We start from the raw sequence: 20000 nt of genomic DNA, 5'->3' as shown, positions 1-20000 counted from the left end.
TGTGTGTTTCAATAGGATACCGATGGTATGGTTTGAACCGATTTGATTTAGCCATTCTGAAGTCATCACTTGGTTGAAGCGCTGAACTAGGGAGGCATCGTTTACATATATATTGGTTTTCGCATGCTCTACTAGGTTAATGTCATGAGGTTGGCTATCGAGCATGCCCAAGTGATGACTTGATTGTGTGCTTGCTTGAATTCTTCACATTTCATACCATCGGTTAGTTGTCGAATCATTCCTCGATCATAACCTTCGTTCTTGGTTCATGTATGCTCTCTTCCACATAGGGCAAGCTAGAATTAACTATCTTACCCAGGACCGCCGAAGCAGCGTGGACCAGGGGAGAACTATACTTTGTCTTGTATGCCCTCTTCCACATAGGGCAAGCTAGAACTAACTATCTTACCCAGGACCGCCGAAGCAGCGTGGACCAGTGGAGGACTATACTTTGTTCATAACACCACAGTATTGAGTAATGTGCCCTCTTCCACATAGGGCAAGCTAGAATGAACTATCTTACCCAGGACCGCCGGAGCAGTGTGGACCAGTGGAGGACTACACAATCATGAGGTTTGATATCGACTTGTGTGTTTCAATAGGGTACCGATGGTATGTTTTGAACCGATTTGATTTAGCCATTCTGAAGTCATCACTTGGTTGAAGCGCTGAACTAGGGAGGGGCATCGTTTACATATATATTGGTTTTCGCATGCTCTACTAGGTTAATGTCATAGGGTTGGCTATCGAGCATGCCCAAGTGATGACTTGATTGTGTGCTTGCTTGAATTCTTCACATTTCATACCATCGGTTAGTTGTCGAATCATTCCTCGATCATAACCTTCGTTCTTGGTTCATGTATGCTCTCTTCCACATAGGGCAAGCTAGAATTAACTATCTTTTCCAGGACCGCCGAAGCAGCGTGGACCAGGGGAGAACTATACTTTGTCTTGTATGCCCTCTTCCACATAGGGCAAGCTAGAATGAACTATCTTACCCAGGACCGCCGGAGCAGCGTGGACCAGTGGAGGACTATACTTTGTTCATTACACCACAGTATTAAGTATGGTGTCCTCTTCCACATAGGGCAAGCTAGAATTAACTATCTTACCCAGGACCGCCGAAGCAGTGTGGACCAGGGGAGGACTATACTTTATACTTCACACACTAGCCAAATTGAAGTCATCACTTGGTTGAAGCACTGAACTAGGGCGAGTCTATCGTTTACTTTGCATTGGGATAATACGCTGCATGCTCTCTTAGGTTAATGTCATGTGATTGGCTATAGAGCATGCCCAAGTGATGACTTTGTTTCAAGCTCAACAGGTAGGGTATTGAGTCCTCTTCCACATAGGGCAAGCTAGAACTAACTATCTTACCCAGGACCGCCGAAGCAGTGTGGACCAGGGGAGGACTATACTTTGTCTTGTATGCCCTCTTCCACATAGGGCAAGCTAGAACTAACTATCTTACCCAGGACTGCAAAGCAGCGTGGACCAGTGGAGGACTATACTTTGTTCATTACACCACAGTATTAAGTATGGTGTCCTCTTCCACATAGGGCAAGCTAGAACTAACTATCTTACCCAGGACCGCCGAAGCAGTGTGGACCAGGGGAGGACTATACTTTATACTTCACACACTAGCCATACTGAAGTCATCACTTGGTGGGGGTGAACTACGGCGGTATCTATCGTTTTGGTTCGGTCTATATAGGGTCGCTTGCATGCTCATTCGAATATAATGTAATTGTGTATGGCTTTATGAGCATGCCCAAGTGATGACTTTGTTTCAAGCTCAACAGGTAGGGTATTGAGTCCTCTTCCACATAGGGCAAGCTAGAATGAACTATCTTACCCAGGACCGCCGGAGCAGCGTGGACCAGGGGAGGACTCTATACTTTATACTTCACACCACAGTATTGAGTACGTCTTGCATAAAGCCCCTAATGAGAACCACGAGGGCTCTCTCAATGTAGAACCACGAGGGCTCTAGTACCGATTCTCTCGGTACGGCTTGGTCCGTGTTCCTTTATGCTTGTACTCGCAGAAAGTCTCAACCCGGAGGTCTTGACTTTGATTGTCATAGTTGGACTACGACGGGGCATCCGACCATTGCTGATCGAACACCCCTGATTCACCATCTTTCGGGTAGGCGGTACGCGTACCTCCGGACGCGGAAGTCTCAACCCGGAGGTCTTGACTTTGATTGTCATAGTTGGACTACGACGGGGTATCCGACTCATCGAATACCCCAGAAGCACACCATCTTTCGGGTAGGCGGTACGCGTACCTCCGGACGCGGAAGTCTCAACCCGGAGGTCTTGACTTTGATTGTCATAGTTGGACTACGACGGGGTATCCGACTCATCGAATACCCCAGAAGCACACCATCTTTCGGGTAGGCGGTACGCGTACCTCCGGACGCGGAAAGTCTCAACCCGGAGGTCTTGACTTTGGTTGTCATAGTTGGACTATGACGGGGCATCCGACCATTGCTGATCGAACACCCCTGTTACACCATCTTTCGGATAGGCGGTGCGCGACACCACCGACGCGGAAAGTCTCAACCCGGAGGTCTTGACTTTGTATTGTTGGATAGTCCTCTTCCACTATAGGGCAAGCTGGAAATATTCCATTTTACCCAGGACTGCCGAGGCAGCGTGGACCAGGGGAGAACTTCACGGAATCTTCAGGCATCCATGATTGCCATAGTGCGTAAGCCGCCGCTGTGCGCGTCAACTCGTTCCCCGTGAGGAGGAGTCTAGCCGCCGCTAAAAGACGAAGCATTAAGTGTCCTCATTCCACTATAGGGCAAGCTAGAATGAACTATCTTACCCAGGACCGCCGAAGCAGCGTGGACCAGGCGAAGACTATACTTTATACTTCACACCACAGTATTGAGTACGACTTGCATAAAGCCCCTAATGAGAACCACGAGGGCTCTCTCAATGTAGAACCACGAGGGCTCTAGTACCGATTCTCTCGGTACGGCTTGGTCCGTGTTCCTTTATGCTTGTACTCGCGGAAAGTCTCAACCCGGAGGTCTTGACTTTGATTGTCATAGTTGGACTACGACGGGGCATCCGACCATTGCTGACCGAACACCCCTGATTCATCATCTTTCGGATAGGAGGTGCGCCCACCTCCGACGCGGAAGTCTCAACCCGGAGGTTCGGACTTAGAGTTTTTCCCATTTAAAAGTTTTTCTCTTAGCCATACTGAAGTCATCACTTGGTGAACGATTGAACTAGGGCGGGTTAATCGTTTATAGGTATCATGTGGTTTGCATGCTCTCTTAGGTTAAGGTCATGTGGTTGGCTATCGAGCATGCCCAAGTGATGACTTTGTTTCACGCTTGCTTGATTTCTTCAAGATTCCCTGTTATATAGTGTAATCATTCGAGAACAGGGAATCTTTGGTTTTGCTCAACAGGTATTGGATGTCAACTTGGTATCTAGATCGCATTAAGTCTCAACCCTTAGGTTCGGACTTGTATAGTGACATCTTGTTACGGTCTTGAGTCTCAACCCGCAGGTTCGGACTACTTAGTGTTTGATCGAATATAATATGGCAACTTGTGCCTAAGTCTCAACCCGCAGGTTCGGACTTCTGTTTATTTGGCCAATGTATGTATAAGGCAACTTGTGCCTAAGTCTCAACCCGCAGGTTCGGACTTGTGTATTTGTTCGAAGTCATGTATAAGGCAACGTGTGCCTAAGTCTCAACCCGCAGGTTCGGACTTGTTAGTGTTTCGTCAACTTTCATATGGCAACTTGTGCCTAAGTCTCAACCCGCAGGTTCGGACTTGTGTATTTGTTCGAAGTCATGTATAAGGCAACTTGTGCCTAAGTCTCAACCCGCAGGTTCGGACTTGTGTATTTGTTCGAAGTTATATATAAGGCAACTTGTGCCTAAGTCTCAACCCGCAGGTTCGGACTTGTGTATTTGTTCGAAGTCATGTATAAGGCAACTTGTGCCTAAGTCTCAACCCGCAGGTTCGGACTTCTATAGTGTTTCGTCAATTATCATATGGCAACTTGTGCCGAAGTCTCAACCCGCAGGTTCGGACTTCTATAGTGTTTCGTCAATTATCATATGGCAACTTGTGCCGAAGTCTCAACCCGCAGGTTCGGACTTCTGGAAGGATCACTTGGCCACTAATGATCCTTCCGCAGGTTCACCTACGGAAACCTTGTTACGACTTTTACTTCCTCTAAATCATCAAGTTCGGTCAACTTCGATAAAGCAGACGCGGTTCACGAGGATCCAGCGAACGATCATCTCCAAAGACCTCACTAAATAATCCATCGGTAGTAGCGACGGGCGGTGTGTACAAAGGGCAGGGACGTATTCAACGCTGGCTGATGACCAGCACTTACTAGAAGTTCCGAGTTCATATGGACCATTGCAATCCATAATCCCTACTAAGTGAGTATTTGAGTGATTTCCCGTTCCTCTCGGAATAGGAGACACGCTGCTACCCACATTGTAGCACGCGTGTAGCCCAGAACATCTAAGGGCATCACGGACCTGTTATCGCTCGATCTCATTTTGCTAAACACAAATTGTCCTGCTAAGCAGCGTACCGTAAGTGCACTTGCGCACACGAACAGCGAAGGTGTCAGGTCATACTCCACCGAAAGGTCCTAACCCGTTCCAATCGGCATCGACGCATTAACGCTGACTGCGTTCTAGTTAGCATATGTGAGTCACGTTCGTTATCGGAATTAACCAGACAAATCAATCCACGAACTAAGAACGGCCATGCACCACTACCCTTAAATTTGAGAAAGAGCTATTAATCTGTCTCACCTCCATAAGTTCGGACCTGGTAAGTTTTCCCGTGTTGAGTCAAATTGAACCGCAAGCTCCATTTCATTGTGGTGCCCTTCCGTCAATTCCTTTAAGTTTCAACTTTGCAACCATACTTCCCCCGGAACCTGACTTTGGTTTCCCGGAAGCTACTGAGAGCACCTGGTTGTAGCGTCTCCCAATTGCTAGTTGGCATCGTTTACGGTTAGAACTAGGGCGGTATCTAATCGCCTTCGATCCTCTAACTTTCGTTCTTGATTAAAGAAAGCATCCTTGACAAATGCCTTCGCTTTAGTTAGTCTTACGACGGTCTACGAATTTCACCTCTCGCGCCGTAATACTAGTGTCCCCAACTACTTCTGTTAATCATTACCTCCGGTCTGAGTACAAACCAATGAAAGATTAGACCAAGGTCGTATTCCATTATTCCATGCAAGATTATTCTAGGGCGTTTGGGCACCCTGCTTTAAGCACTCTAATTTGTTCAAGGTAAACGTGAGCGGTCGAGCTCTATGTTACACTTGCACCCGTTGAAGGGCACACCATGACACAGACTTGGTGCCCTACCACACCATTGAGTCGCAACCAGATTCCGACTTGGCCCACCGACCACGGGTTGACCGGGTCGGCGGAGCCGGACTGTGTTGGACAAGTATCAACTTCGAACGTTTTAACCGCAACAATTTTAATATACGCTAGTGGAGCTGGAATTACCGCGGCTGCTGGCACCAGACTTGCCCTCCACTTGATCCTCGTAGAAGGATTTATGCTCTACTCATTCCAATTATGAAACATCATTAAAGAGTTTCATATTGTTATTTCTCGTCACTACCTCCCCGTCCCGGGATTGGGTAATTTACGCGCCTGCTGCCTTCCTTGGATGTGGTAGCCATTTCTCAGGCTCCCTCTCCGGAATCGAACCCTGATTCCCCGTTACCCGTTGCAACCATGGTAGTCCTCTATACTACCATCCATAGTTGATAGGGCAGATATTTGCGAGATCTGTCGTCGGTGCGAGACCATACGATCAGCATCATTATCCAGACTTCAACTCAATGACACGGAGAACCCGCGATTGGTTTGACTAATAAGTGCACCAGTTCCCGCGAGGGTCCTGGCATGTTGCATGTATTAGCTCTAGATTTTCCACAGTTATCCAAGTAACTAGGTTGATGATCTCGTAAATTATAGCTGTTATACTGAGCCTTATGCGGTTTCACATTAAATCTGTTTGTACTTAGACATGCATGGCTTAACCTTTGAGACGAGCGTATATTACTGGTAGGATCAACCAGAATTCCGACTTTGCGTTCGAATGTTCATTGTCCCATTGCACCCGGAGGAGCAAACACCACGTTCTATATGTTGTCAAGTCCGGTAGCACACGGGAGGCGAGCCCCCGTGCGAACCTCATTGCCCTCGTATCACACACACACCCGATGCACCGGACAGGCACTTGAGCGGCATTCGACTCCGCTAAGCGCACGTGCGCCCGATTGTGCATGCGCTGACGGGGCCTTCATACCCCTACCACAGCGACCTTATGCCAAACTTCCATGAATACTTAGGTGAGCTGACAAGGGCCTTCATTTCCCTACCATCAACTAAAGGACACGCTAGGCGCGTCCGATCATTGCAACTGCGGGGCTTTCATACCCCAATCACCACAGTACGCAATTCACCAGAGTTTAATCACAACCCCCCCGGACATGGCACACTATTAACTTGCAACAAAACTTAGTGTGTGCCGGGCACATCGGTTCCACAAAATCATTCCCGATGTACCCCAATTGGGGTTGCGAACGCATTCACGGTCCTCTGACACACCCAACCAAGCGTGGATACTACATACCTCAAACACCCAGTACACTAACAGACAAATCAACATATGGTTGCTTTCCCCCAGACATTTGCCAATCACTTGGCACCCGGACGGGAACTCGCTCCTGATTGCGCCAATGCCACCCATTTGCCAAGAGCGAGTTCTGTATGTAGATTTCATTTGGAAAGACAACCGTGTACTGGATATTCTATCCGACGATTACAGATGACGAGTACGAGACTCGACTACACTCACGGATAATACATTTTGGGTCGAGATTGCTTTCGGGGTTTTCGATTGGTCTTGCGCTTGTAAACGTATAACTTTGACTTGTGGTAACCTCGGTATGTTAGTCGATCACGTGGTTGTGAACTGGGTAGGGGTGAGCAATCTGTTCACTTGCACTCTGGGTAGGAATATGGTGAGCGCTATAGGTTAAAGATCATGGTATGGTTCCATCGTGATGACTTTCGCTAGATAGTAGTATGTTTGGATAGTTATAACGTTTTTGGCCATTTGTTCATAGTGTTCGGTTCATTCAGGAATTCGATTGGTCTTTGCTTCACACACGTGGTCGATCACTTGGATGTGAACTAGGGTGAGATTAAGGTGTTCACTAGTGCTCTTCGGTTTTGGATCAGTAATGAGCACTTGATTGGTTTCGCATAATATGTATCCATAGTGATGACTCTTTCCAGCTTAAGATTTCGTGACCGGTTTCGAATCCTCCCCACGTTCGCTTTTACTTGGTTAGGTTTTCGAGTGTAGATTTGAAAGCAATCTCATGTATGTATCCCATCTGATATAAGCCACTGACAGTTCATGTCACCTCGTTCAACTCTCGCTGGGTCACAGAAGTATGTTACTGCGCCCATTATCCCTACTCGGATAGGTTCGGTTCGTTCGTTTTATACTACGGTGAGTAAACTCAATTTGTGCATCGCATAGCCATGGAAAGCAAGCTTTCGCGGGCCTCTTCGACTGTTTTGATACGAGCTGTGCCCGTGATGCTTGTCATCCCAGGATACTAGACCCCTTTGGACGACCGCATGACCATCAGAAAGTAAATTCCACGTTCGATTTGGGGTGTGAACCCCGAACATAAAGTCTTTGTGTAGAACCACGAGGGCTCTATAGTACCGATTCTCTCGGTACGCTTGGTCCGTGTTCCTTTATGTTCGTACTCTTGTGAATAAGATTCACGTTCGTTTTGGGATATTTGCTACTGTCACCGTTTGAGTACTATGGGGCTTGAACCCCTAACATAAAGTCTTTGTGTAGAACCACGAGGGCTCTATAGTACCGATTCTCTCGGTACGCTTGGTCCGTGTTCCTTTATGTTCGTACTCTTGTGTGTATAATATTCATGTTCGGTTTGGGATATTTGCTACTTTCACCAGGGTCCCGTTCTTCATACAAGTCTGCCTTGCTAATGTGGTAACTTTATAGTGTAGTTCTGACATCCCAATTTTGGGACTTAGCCGATTTTTCGTATATTTCCATATGACCCATAGGGTCCCTTTCTTCATACAAGCTTGCCTAGGGCGATCGGTCAAAACTTGTCTTACTATTCGATTGGTCTTCGCACTTTCACCCTAGGCAGTTCGCCTAGGTCTGTCTTCTTGAGGAGGCCAAAACCCGAAATAAGGAGGTTCGGCCGACCCTGAAACCTCCCCTGTCTGAACTACACTAACCCGATTTTTCAGGGTCCTCAGCGCCATATAACTTTGCCTAGGTCACTTGTACTCTTGACTTAGGCCATCCGACTTGGTCCGTGTTTCTTCCTAGGGTTCACCTAGGTACTTTGCCTTGCTTGATGTGGTAACTTTTTAGTGTAGTTCAGACATCCTAATTTTGGGACTTAGCCGATTTTTCATGTATTTCCATATGACCCATAGGGTCCCTTTCTTCATACAAGCTTGCCTAGGGCGATCGGTCAAAACTTGTCTTACTATTCGATTGGTCTTCGCACTTTCACCCTAGGCAGTTCGCCTAGGTCTGTCTTCTTGAGGAGGCCAAAACCCGAAATAAGGAGGTCCAGCCGACCCTGAAACCTCCCCTGTCTTAACTACACCAACCCGATTTTTCATGGTCCTTAGCGCCATACAACTTTGCCTAGGTCACTTGTACTCTTGACTTAGGCCATCTGACTTGGTCCGTGTTTCTTCCTAGGGTTCACCTAGGTACTTTGCCTTGCTTGATGTGGTAACTTTTTAGTGTAGTTCAGACATCCCAATTTCGGGACTTAGCCGATTTTTCGTATATTTCCATATGACCCATAGGGTCCCTTTCTTCATACAAGCTTGCCTAGGGCGATCGGTCAAAACTTGTCTTACTATTCGATTGGTCTTCGCACTTTCACCCTAGGCACTTTGCCTAGGTCTGTCTTCTTGAGGAGGCCAAAACCCGAAATAAGGAGGTTCAGCCGACCCAGAAACCTCCCCTGTCTGAACTACACTAACCCGATTTTTCAGGGTCCTCAGCGCCATACAACTTTGCCTAGGTCACTTGTACTCTTGACTTAGGCCATCTGACTTGGTCCGTGTTTCTTCCTAGGGTTCACCTAGGTACTTTGCCTTGCTTGATGTGGTAACTTTTTAGTGTAGTTCAGACATCCCAATTTTGGGACTTAGCCGATTTTTCATGTATTTCCATATGACCCATAGGGTACCTTTCTTCATACAAGCTTGCCTAGGGCGATCGGTCAAAACTTGTCTTACTATTCGATTGGTCTTCGCACTTTCACCCTAGGCAGTTTGCCTAGGTCTGTCTTCTTGAGGAGGCCAAAACCCGAAATAAGGAGGTTCAGCCGACCCAGAAACCTCCCCTGTCTGAACTACACTAACCCGATTTTTCAGGGTCCTCAGCGCCATACAACTTTGCCTAGGTCACTTGTACTCTTGACTTAGGCCATCTGACTTGGTCCGTGTTTCTTGCTAGGGTTCACCTAGGTAGTTTGCCTTGCTTGATGTGGTAACTTTTTAGTGTAGTTCAGACATCCCAATTTTGGGACTTAGCCGATTTTTCATGTATTTCCATATGACCCATAGGGTCCCTTTCTTCATACAAGCTTGCCTAGGGCGATCGGTCAAAACTTGTCTTACTATTCGATTGGTCTTCGCACTTTCACCCTAGGCAGTTTGCCTAGGTGTAGCTTCTTGAGGAGGTCAAAACCCAAAATAAGGAGGTTCAGCCGACCCAAAAACCTCCCCTGTCTAAACTACACTAACCAGATTTTTCAGGGTCCTCAGCGCCATACAACTTTGCCTAGGTCACTTGTTCTATTGACTTAGGCCATCTGACTTGGTCCGTGTTTCTTCCTAGGGTTCACCTAGGTACTTTGCCTTGCTTGGTGTGGTAACTTTTTAGTGTAGTTCTGACATCCCCATTTTGGGACTTAGCCGATTTTTCGTAAAATACCATATGACCCATCAGGGTCCTTTGCTTCATATAAGTTTGCCTTGCTTGGTATGGTAACATTTGAGTGTAGTTCTGACATCATCATTTTGGGACTTAGCCGATTTTTCGTAAAATACCATATGACCCATATGGGTCCTTTGCTTCATATAAGTTTGCCTTGCTTGGTGTGGTAACTTTTTAGTGTAGTTCTGACATCCCCATTTTGGGACTTAGCCGATTTTTCGTAAAATACCATATGACCCATCAGGGTCCTTGCCTTCATATAAGTTTGCCTTGCTTGGTGTGGTAACATTTGAGTGTAGTTCTGACATCATCATTTTGGGACTTAGCCGATTTTTCGTAAAATACCATATGACCCATATGGGTCCTTTGCTTCATATAAGTTTGCCTTGCTTGGTGTGGTAACATTTGAGTGTAGTTCTGACATCCCCATTTTGGGACTTAGCCGATTTTTCAATCAATACCATATGACCCATCAGGGTCCTTTGCTTCATATAAGTTTGCCTTGCTTGGTGTGGTAACATTTGAGTGTAGTTCTGACATCCCCATTTTGGGACTTAGCCGATTTTTCGATCAATACCATATGACCCATCAGGGTCCTTTGCTTCATATAAGTTTGCCTTGCTTGGTGTGGTAACATTTGAGTGTAGTTCTGACATCACCATTTTGGGACTTAGCCGATTTTTCGTAAAATACCATATGACCCATCAGGGTCCTTTGCTTCATATAAGTTTGCCTTGCTTGGTGTGGTAACATTTGAGTGTAGTTCTGACATCCCCATTTTGGGACTTAGCCGATTTTTCGTAAAATACCATATGACCCATCAGGGTCCTTTGCTTCATATAAGTTTGCCTTGCTTGGTGTGGTAACATTTGAGTGTAGTTCTGACATCCCCATTTTGGGACTTAGCCGATTTTTCGTAAAATACCATATGACCCATCAGGGTCCTTGCCTTCATATAAGTTTGCCTTGCTTGGTGTGGTAACATTTGAGTGTAGTTCTGACATCCCCATTTTGGGACTTAGCCGATTTTTCGATCAATACCATATGACCCATCAGGGTCCTTTTTCTTCATATAAGTTTCCCAAGACTTAGTGCTTTTTACCTTTGGACACCAATATCACCCTTACGGGTTTCTTTGATCTTCTCACTTTGTATTGACCAAATGTAGGTCTTGCCATGCCAAACATATAATTGTTCTACACCAAGTCTCTATCTCGTACCGCCAGCTCGGTACATTCGATCAACCTGCCCTTAAGGCACCCGGGACTTAGCCATTTTTTCACATTTTTCATGATTTTGAGGCAACTTTTCTCGACTTTGTCACCTTATATCACCAAGATCCTTTCCCTTTAGCGCTTCACTCTGTTCGTATGATATTTAGCGCTGACTATCACCTTTCTATCGCTGACCTCAACTTCTTATTCGGTGCCATAGAGCCAGAGATATTTGGTGTATGCTGTTATAAGGGAAGTTTGTCACTTTTTCAAAGGCCCACTTTGGGACGCCCATATCTCACCTTCACGTATCTTCGATCTTCTTGTCGTCTATGGACGAAGCTTAGGTCTTGTATTGGCCAACTTATAAATGTTCTACGGCCAAGCCGTATCTCTTACCGCCAGCCCGGTATTCATGGACTTAGTCGGATTTTCGCCTCTCGTGGTAACAATTTCTGACTTTGACTCACAATAACACCCGAACGGTCACATGCTAGCGCTTTGCTTGGTAGGAATTATAGTTAGCGCTACCTTTTCTCTTTCCATCGATACCTTGTTCGTTCCATTCCATGCCATACAGCCGAAGTTATGATGTTTCCCGTTTTCCATATCATGTGGAGCTTATGCTCTGGGAAAACCATCTAACACCTGTACCACCCTTTTGGGTACCACCGATCTCGTCACTATGTTCGGGCCAAATATAGGTTATAACATGCCCAACATATAATTGTTCTACACCAAGTCTCTATCTCTTACCGCCTGCTCGGTATTTTACTCGTAAGTCCAAATTTCACAACTTGTACTTTTTGGCCCAATGTACTCGAGTTTCAATTTTGGTAACATTTTTCGACTTTGACACTTAATAACTTCCAAATAATGCTAGTTAGCGCTTTGCTTTCTTCTAGTCGTATCTAGCGCTGGGTGTTACCTTTCCAAAACATATCCTAGCTTAACAATCCATGCCATACAGCCGGAGCTATACGGTGCACAAGTCAAATCCATTTTAGCCATGTTTCATTTTTGCCAATTTTTGACCACTCGTATCACCCTTCCAGAGTGGTCCGATCTTCTCGCTTTCTATGGACGACTTTTATGTCTCGTAGAGGCAAACTTATAAGTATTCTACGTCAACCCGCTATCTCTTACCGCTTGCTCGGTATTCTTGGTCTTGTGTGATTTTTGGCCATTTTGGTATTATTTTTCCACTTTGTCGCTTAATAACTCAGTTTTGCTCAACACTTAGCGCTTCGGTTGTTTGGGATTATAGTTAGCGCTCGGTTCGACCTTTCCAACACTGATCTTAGCTTGTCGATCCGTTCCATACAGCCTGAGTTATTCGCGATACCGTGTTTCAATCCATTTCTCAAGTCTCGTTTTGGTCCAACTTTGAACCAGCCATATCACCCTGATGGGTACCTCCGATCTTCTCGCTCTATATTGGCCAAAGTTAGGTCTTGTGGTAACGTACTTATGATTGTTCTACGCCGTGTTCGTAGCTCTTATCGTTCGCCCGCTATTTTCGATCATAAGGTGAATTTTCGCCTCTAAACCACCATTTTTCACCTTTGCCCTCTAATATGACCGACTTGCTCAACACCTAGCGCTTCGCTTGGTAGGACACATAGCTAGCGCTCGTCAAGACCTTTCCAACGCATATCCAAGCTTTCCGATCCGCGCCATACAGCCTGAGCTATAGGCGATACCGTTTTTCCCATTTTCTTGGTCACACGCACTTTAGGGTACCCCTTTTTGCCTTTGACCCTTAATACCTCCTCCGGGTCACTAGTAGGCGCTCAGCTTGGTAGGAAACATAGCTAGAGCAGGCCTTCACCTTTCCAAAACTGCCAAAAGTGTACCGATCCGACATCTAGAACCAAAGTTATGGTCATTCCCATCATGCTCTACTTTCATGGTCAACCTCCACTAAGCACACCTAGGTTGGACCAACTTTCACCAACTCATCTCGAACCCCAAATTTGCTTCGACCTACTAGGTTTCCCTAGCAAAGTGGCCAAAACATCCATTACAACACGACTGGTCTTTCTGGTGGTCGACCTAGGCGACTTTGTTCGACGACCACCACCCCATGGAACTAAAAGACGTCCCTTGATACGGACCACCGATACATTTTCCGGCCTGTCTAAACTACACTCATCGAAATTTTTTTGGGTCCCCACCGTCATACAAGTTTGCCTAGGTCAAGTTTTTCTTCCGGATCGGCCGCGGACCTCACTTTTCATTATCTAGGGAGGCCATAGGGCCCCAAAAGGGGTTTTTTAAAATTTTCGACACTTTCGACTTTGGTCGGATTTTTTCCGATTTTGGTCCGACCTAGGGACTTGGTGGTCCAAGGAGCCTCGGGACCAAACTTTTTTCTCAGGGGTCCCTACCTCCATACAACTTTGCCTAGGTCAATTTTTTGTTCCAAATCGACCGCGGATTTCACTTTTCAATATCTGGGGCTCGTGTAGAGTCCGAATATGAGGTTTTCTCATTTTTCGACATTTTCGACTTTTTTCGACTTTTTTCGGGTTTTTCGACCTAGGGGTCCGCCGAACAATTTTTGGGTCAAAAATTTTTATTGAACTAGTCGAAAGTACGCAAAAAGATAAGACTTTTTGCCGAAGACACCATGCCCCGAAACCGACTCCTTCCCCTTCAAAATTGGGGACAAACGTGATTTTTGAAACTTTTCCTTAGGGAGCCCAAGACTTAGAAAATTTTCAAATTCTCGATTTTTCGATTGCGAGCTAGCGTTTTGCGGTCTTCGGCAATGTTGTAGATCTCGACGAGATAAGACTTTTTGGTCAAGGGACATTTTGCCCTCCGACCCCTCCTTCCCCCCGCAAATCGCCCCCCAAAGTGCAATTTTTGCATTTTCACCTCTTTGCACGCACTGTTCGGCCCAAATGGCCACTTTCTATGGGTCTGAGCGCTTTGCGGTCTTCGGCAAACTTTTAGAGCGTACCAAGCCCTAATTATAATTGTTCTACACCACCTTCGTACCTCTTCATCCCTGGCCGCTATTCGCGTACCAAGGTAATTTTTGTTCATTTTGTCAACATTTTTCATCTTTGACTGCTTCTATCGGCCTTGCCATGAACCGATAGCGCTTCGCTGTGTTCTAACGTAAGTTAGTACTACTCATTACCTTTCCAAATCATGTCTTAGATTGTCATTTGCTTGCATACAGCCGGAGCTATGAGCGATACCGTAAAAAGTACCGAAACTTGGAAAAATCCTTGGATCGCCCATATCCCCCCTTTGGGGACCAGATATCGAAAAAAGTTCTGATTCATAAAGTTGCGCCTTAACGTGTTCTAGTTATGCCTAGAACATTTCACTTCGCTAGCTGGCCTGCAACTTAGCCGTAATTGGGATTTTAGGGTGTTCAAGGAGGGCCCATTTCCTGCGACTTGGTATCTTTTGGGCCCTATGTTTGTCTAATATCTCCACGAGTTTTCCAGATAGCTTTCTCATACTTTCAGGGTGCCTAGAGCACCTCAAGACCTTTCCAACGCTATGCCGTTTGCTTCGCTCGGACATCTACAGCCGAAGTTATTCGAGGTACACTGTACCTTACCCTGTTTTCTCAGTACTTGGTCGAAAATTTCGATCAGCCATATGACCGACTTCGACAAACCTGAGCGGGTTGGCCCCACATAACTAAACTTTCGTCTCGTGTAGGCAAACTTATAAATGTTCTACGTCAACTCGCTATCTCGTACCGCCTTGACGGTATACTTGGTCCAAGGGCCATTTCCAGCGACTTGGTCGCAATTTCGCTCTAAGTTTCGCTAATACCTTCGTCCGTGGACATGGTGATTTTTTGTTCGTATTTTTCCTTGATAGTCCCACTCAAGACTATTCCATACCAGAGCCAAGCGTCCCGCTAAGTGCCATACAGCCTGAGCAGTAATTCATGAAAGGTACCTCTACCAGTTTTTGCCATACTTGGGTACAAACTTTGTATCGCCCATATCTCCACTTTGGAGGCCAGCCAGCACCTTTGCCCCATATACTTTTTTCTTGGTCATACCATGCACTAAATATAATTGTTCTACGCCAACTTGCTATCTCTTCTCTAACTTGCCGTTATTCTTGGTCCAAGTCCCATTTCATTCGTTTTCGGACCCATTTTGCTATATGTTTCACTAATAGCTTCGGCCATGGACAAGCTGATATTCTGTTTGTATTTTTGCTTGATAGTCCCACTCAAGACCATTCCAAAACACACCGCAACTTGTCGCTCGGTGGCAAACTGACCGAGTTATAATTCATGAAAGATACCTCAACTTGGTACACCATGTGGTCGGCCCAAACCATATACCGACCAAACGACCGACTTGGAGCACCCTGACCGGGTTGGCCCCATATAATGAAAGTTGCGTCTCTACACGCCCAACTTATGAATATTCTACGCCAAGTCGCTATCTCTTACCGGTAAGCCGGTATTCACCTTCCAAGGGGGATTTTGGTCAAGTGCCATTTCCTGCGACTTGGTCCCCGAATACGACCATCATCACCTAATATCTCCGTGGTCTTTCAACTCAGCCTCATGAAACTTTCAGGGTAGATAGGTCTCCCCGAGACCTTTCCAACGGTGAGCAGTTTGCCTCGCTCGGCCATATACAGCCGAAGTTATTAATGGTACTTGGTACCTTACCCTGTTTTTTCCATACTTGTTCGTACTTGGGTACAAACTTTGGATCGCCCATATCTCCACTTTGGAGGCCAGCTAGCACCTTGGCCCCATATACTTTTTTGTTGGTCATGCCATGCACCAAATATAGTTGTTCTACGCCAACTTGCTATCTCTTCTCCAACTTGCCGTTATTCTTGGTCCAATTCCCATTTCATTCGTTTTTGGACCCATTTTGCTATATGTTTCACTAATAGCTTCGGCCATGGACAAGCTGATTTTCGATTGGTATTTTTCCTTGATAGTCCCACTCAAGACCATTCCAAAACACACCGCAGCTTGTCGCTCGGTGGCAAACTGACCAAGTTATAATTCATGAAAGGTACCTCAACTTGGCAAACCACGTGGTCGGCCCAAACCATAAACCAACCAAACGACCGACTTGGAGCACCCTGACCGGGTTGGCCCCATATAATAAAAGTTGCGTCTCTACACGCCCAACTTATGAATATTCTACGCCAAGTCGCTATCTCTTACCGGTAAGCCGGTATTCACCTTCCAAGGGTGATTTTGGTCAAGCGCCATTTCCTGCGACTTGGTCCCCGAATTGGACCATCATCACCTAATATCTCCGTGGTCTTTCAACTCAGCCTCATGAAACTTTCAGGGTAGATAGGTCTCCCCAAGACCTTTCCAACGGTGAGCCGTTTGCCTCGCTCGGCCATCTACAGCCGAAGTTATTAATGGTACTTGGTACCTTACCCTGTTTTTTCCATACTTGTTCGTACTTGGGTACAAACTTTGGATCGCCCATATCTCCACTTTGGAGGCCAGCCAGCACCTTGGCCCCATATACTTTTTTGTTGGTGATACCATGCACCAAATATAATTGTTCTACGCAAGCTTGCTATCTCTTCTCCAACTTGCGGTTATTTTTGACTCAAGTCCCATTTCCATAGTTTTTTGTACCAATTTGCTCTATGTTTCGCTAATAGCTTCGCCCAAGGACTTTGTGATTTTTTGTTCGCATTTTTCCTAAATAGTCCCACTCAAGACTATTCCAAATCACACCTTAGCTTGTCGCTCAGTGCCATACAGCCAGAGTTTTAATTCATGAAAGGTACATAACCTTGGTACACCACGTGGTCGGTCCAAACCATCAACCAACCATATGACCGACTTCGAGTCGAGCTAGCGGCTAGGCTCAATATAATGAAATGCGTGTCTTGATGCGGGCTACTGACGGTCTGAACAATGTAGCTCGCTAGCTCGTCTCTAAACTTGTGTTTTGGTCGAATATTGGGTGTTCATGTAACACTTCGGGTAACATGGACTTTGGTGCAACTTTACCACTTGTGCACTTAATAACTTCCCGGTCATTCAAGTCTTTGCCTTCATACTTTCAGGGTAGTTAGGTCTCGTCGAGACCTTTCCATACATATGCCAAACTCATCGATCGGACATCTATAGCCCGAGTTATTCGCGGTACACCGTACCTTACCCTGTTTTTTCCTCAATTGGGTACAAACCTTGGAACACCCATATCGCCCCTTTAGAGACTAGCTGGCACGTTGGCCTCATATAATGATAAGTGCACCTCAACTAGGGCTACTGACGGTCAGAACATTTCAACTTGCTAGCTCGGGCCCACACTTGTGTTTTTCTCGAATATATGGTTCAAGTGTGCCACTTTGGGCACTTTTGGACATTTTGTCCCCACACAACTTTCTTGCCTTGGTAGATAGGGTCTTGTGATCTTGGGCAAAAAGATGCACCAAGATAAAGTCTAACTTTCGTTCTTGTACCGCAAAGCGCTATCTCAAACACCCGAGGAGATAGAAAGTGATTATGTTCGGTATATCGGTCTTCCATGGCCTACTATGGTAAACCCCTGCAGGTATGCAACCGAAGGTGCTTGGTACATGTATTTGGTGCAATATCGGTGCAAAGTAGGTGTTTCCTTGATCGGGCTATAACTTTCTTGGTTGATGTTGGATTGCTTTGCGGTCTTCGGGGGATAGTTAGGGAACATGTTGGCCAACATTTCCTTATTCCTCAGCCTGGCCGTACCTCTAACCGTCTAGGCGGTATACATGCTCTAAGTTGGAACTTGTGTTCCTTTGGGTAACTTCTCTGACTTTGACGCTTAATAACTTTCGTTCATATGCAGTCTAAGCTCTGCAACTCTCAGGAAAGCTAGTACTACTCATTTCCTTTCCATATCAGTCTTTGGCTTGTCGATCCGATGTCTACAGCCTTACTTATTCACGTTCCCTGTGAAGGTAGGTTTTTGCCCATTTTCCAGTTCATGTGGTAACATTCCCAGACTTTGCCGGCTTTCTCTTCATGTGGTAACTTGCTTGCTCATGTGGTAACTTGGAAGTGTATTTCTGACAGACCCAATCTGGGACTTAGCCGATTTTTCTCTTCATATTATATGGATCCATCACTAGGCCATCTTGCTTGCTCATGTGGTAACTTGGAAGTGTATTTCTGACAGACCCAATCTGGGACTTAGCCGATTTTTCTCTTCATATCATATGGATCCATCACTAGGCCATCTTGCTTGCTTGTGTGGTAACTTGATAGTGTATGTCTGACAGACCCAATCTGGGACTTAGCCGATTTTTCTCTTCATATCATATGGATCCATCACTAGGCCATCTTGCTTGCTTGTGTGGTAACTTGGAAGTGTATTTCTGACAGACCCAATCTGGGACTTAGCCGATTTTTCTCTTCATATTATATGGATCCTGGACTTAGCCGATTTTTCTCTTCATATCATATGGATCCATCACTAGGCCATCTTGCTTGCTTGTGTGGTAACTTGGAAGTGTATTTCTGACAGACCCAATCTGGGACTTAGCCGATTTTTCTCTTCATATCATATGGATCCATCACTAGGCCATCTTGCTTGCTTGTGTGGTAACTTGGAAGTGTATTTCTGACAGACCCAATCTGGGACTTAGCCGATTTTTCTCTTCATATTATATGGATCCTGGACTTAGCCGATTTTTCTCTTCATATCATATGGATCCATCACTAGGCCATCTTGCTTGCTTGTGTGGTAACTTGGAAGTGTATTTCTGACAGACCTAATCTGGGACTTAGCCGATTTTTCTCTTCATATTATATGGATCCTGGACTTAGCCGATTTTTCTCTTCATATCATATGGATCCATCATTAGGCCATCTTGCTTGCTTGTGTGGTAACTTGATAGTGTATTTCCGACAGACCCAATCTCGGACTTAGCCGATTTTTCTCTTCATATTATATGGTTCCATCACTAGGCCATCTTGCTTGCTTGTGTGGTATCTTGAAAGTGTATGTCTGACAGACCCAATCTCGGACTTAGCCGATTTTTCTCTTCATATAATATGGATCCTGGACTTAGCCTGTTATTAGGTTATTATATATGGATCCTGGACTTAGCCGATTATTAGGTTATTATATATGGATCCTGGACTTAGCCGATTTTTCTCTTCATATAATATGGATCCTGGACTTAGCCGATTATTAGGTTATTATATATGGATCCTGGACTTAGCCGATATTTCTCTTCATATAATATGGATCCGGGACTTAGCCGATTTTTCTCTTCATATAATATGGATCCGGGACTTAGCCGATTTTTCTCTTCATATAATATGGATCCGGGACTTAGCCAATTTTTCTCTTCATGTGGTAACGTATGCCAATCGCTCACAAGTCATGGGATAAGGGTACTTGTGTTCTTCCATCTTCTAAGTCCCGCACGGGGACATCGTGATCGCCCCAAGTCCGGAATAGCGCCAAGTCAAGCCCCACGGTGGCCGTGCAGGACCTGTTAGCGGCGGCCCCACTGACAGCACTAATCCGGACTTAGAAATTATATCTTTCTAATCGAACACCACACACGCAACACCACCATACCACCATCTCCTTGCAAGTACCTAAGTACCCGCAACTCCATGGTGAAGGCAATGTCACTCCATCACCAACCTCTTTGCATTGCAAGCACTTGCGTACCTACAACACTCCGAAGAAGGCAACGGCGCGCGATGCTCGACTCCACACACCTCACCACACCACACCACCGATGGC

At 45.7% G+C, this 20000-nt stretch overlaps 1 protein-coding gene across 1 annotated transcript in view; it reads right to left on the bottom strand.

The window, feature by feature from the left end:
* The window catches only part of LOC131291501 (helicase POLQ-like), a 151720-nt gene that overhangs the window by 104450 nt on the left and 27270 nt on the right, over positions 1–20000 (bottom strand). The gene's annotated exons all lie outside the window — the stretch shown is intronic.

The sequence above is a fragment of the Anopheles ziemanni genome, assembly GCF_943734765.1.
Source record: "Anopheles ziemanni chromosome X unlocalized genomic scaffold, idAnoZiCoDA_A2_x.2 X_unloc_10, whole genome shotgun sequence".
In the NCBI taxonomy this organism is placed as follows: Eukaryota; Metazoa; Arthropoda; class Insecta; order Diptera; family Culicidae; genus Anopheles; species Anopheles ziemanni.
This window is presented reverse-complemented; position numbering and strand designations above follow the sequence as displayed.